Raw genomic sequence first — 2,356 nt, forward strand, 5'->3', positions numbered from 1 at the left:
ACTCAAGCTAGTGAGCAGCCCTTGTGCTTGTCACAGTTACCGTAACAGGCAGTGTGTATTTGCACCTGGCACGGTGCAGCCTACACGTCAGCACGTTGTTTTGCATAACTGACCAGCACATAGAACCACTATCTGTTTCTTTTTTTTCCTTCTTTTCCTTTTTTTTTTTTTTAATTTTATTTTTTTGAGACGGAGTTTCCCTCTTGTCACCCAGGCTGGAGTGCAATGGCGTGATCTCGGCTCACTGCAACCTCTGCCTCCCAGGTTCAAGTGATTCTCCTGCCTCAGCCTCCCAAGTAGCTGGGATTTCTGGCGCCCACCACCATGCCTGGCTAATTTTTTTTATTTTTAGTAGGGACGGAATTTTACCATGTTGTCTAGGCTGGTCTCAAATTCCTGGCCTCAGGTGATCCACCTGCCTCAGCCTCCCAAAATGCTGGGATTATAGGCATGAGTCGCCGCACCTGGCCCGACCAGGATCTTTTTCTTATGCAGTGAAACAACTTTAGCAAAAGAGGCAATGAATGTTATACCGAGTTGGTACCTCTTTAACTCCACCTCCAATTTCTGTCAATCTACAAATACAAGTGTCACCTGGCAGTGTTTCATATGAACAGAATATCTTGTGTTTGCTTTTGTCACTTATTTCACTTGCACATTTTCTTTTTTTGTTTTGTTTTTGTTGTTGTTGTTGTTGTTTTTTGAGACGGAGTCTTGCTCTGCCGCCCAGGCTGGACTGCAGTGGCGCGCTCTAGGCTCACTGCAAGCTCCGCCTCCCGGGTTTACTTGCGCCATTCTCCTGCCTCAGCCTCCCGAGTAGCTGGGACTACAGGCGCCCGCCATCACGCCCCGCTAATTTTTTGTATTTTCAAGTAGAGACGGGATTTCACTGTGTTAGCCAGGATGGTGTCGATCTCCTGACCTCAGGATCTACCCGCCTCGGCCTCCCAAAGTGCTGGGATTACAGGCGTGAGCCACCGCGCCCGACCCACTTGCACATTTTCAAAGTAGTCCACGAAGCTGTAGTTTCTAATAGCTTCATAGCACACATGTAATAGGGGTTCTCTGTATGTTTATAGAGCAGGCTACTACAGTGGAACTGTTTCAGTTTCATCTGACATCCCGATAGATGCCAGCCACCCCCATATTCCAAGGTGAGATTTCTGACTAGCAGTGACTTTTCTAGGGCCACTTGGAAAAGTTGATAAGTATCCTTTTCTGCAGGACAGAGTAGACTGGTATCTCTGACTCATCCCTGAAAAATCTAAATGGCAAGACTCGCTGGCTTTCTGCTCTGATGGGGAGAAGGTTGTTGTTTGGGCTGTTCTCTACAGACATAGTCAGGGCAAAAAGCATATGCGTGCTTCCCATGGACCAGAGAGACCTGGCCTGGGTTGTCTCAAATCCTGTCCACAAGGCAACTCCAGAAGAAAGAAGCCCTTTACATTTCCATAAAACACTTTAGAATCAGCTAGTCAATTTCCACAAAATAAAGTGCTAGAATTTGATTGGATTTAATTGATTATGTAGAACAATTTGGGGGCCATTTGACATCATCAAAATATTCAATCTTCCTATTCATTAACATGGTATATCTCTTCACTTTAAGTCTTTTTTGTGTTTCTTAGAACTATTTTTGTGGTTTTCAGTAAAGTGTTCTTGCACATCCTTCAATAGATTTATTCTTAGGTGTTTTATATTTGTTTATGGCTAGTATATACAGATTCTGTTGCTACAAAACTATGTTGACCTTGTTATCCAGTGAGTGGCCTTATGACATTCATTTAAATTATATAATAATTTGCAGATTATTTTTGTATAATCATGTCCTCTGTGAATGACAGTTTCATTTCTTCCTTTCTTAATCTTTATGCCTTATTTAGCTCTTGCCAAACTGCAGTGGCTGAGCAATTGGACAAGAAAAAGAAATAAAAGGGATCCAGATCATAAAGAAAGAAGTAAAACTATATCTGCACATGACATAATCTCGTCTATGGAAAATCCTAAGGAATCCACACACAAAAAAACTACTAGAGCTAATAAATTCGGCAAGGTTGCAAGATATAAAATTGGTATACAAATTGTGGTGGCTAGGACCTCCAGCAGAATGCTGACTATAAGTAGTGATAGTGGGTATTCTTGTCTCATCCTCAATCTCAGGGGTGGTGGGTGTGGCATGGGAGAGTTGTCAGTATTCACCATGAAGTTTGATGGTTGTTATAGGATTTTTAATATACTCATTAACATATATTCTCAAGCTGTTAAAAAGATTTTTTTTTTTAATCACAAATGAGGTTAAATTTCTCTCAAATACTTATTCTGCACCTTTTGAAATAATTTTATTTTTCTCCTTTAT

This window comes from Hylobates moloch, unplaced genomic scaffold (genome assembly GCF_009828535.3).
Source record: "Hylobates moloch isolate HMO894 unplaced genomic scaffold, HMol_V3 SCAFFOLD_3, whole genome shotgun sequence".
Lineage (NCBI taxonomy): Eukaryota > Metazoa > Chordata > Mammalia > Primates > Hylobatidae > Hylobates > Hylobates moloch.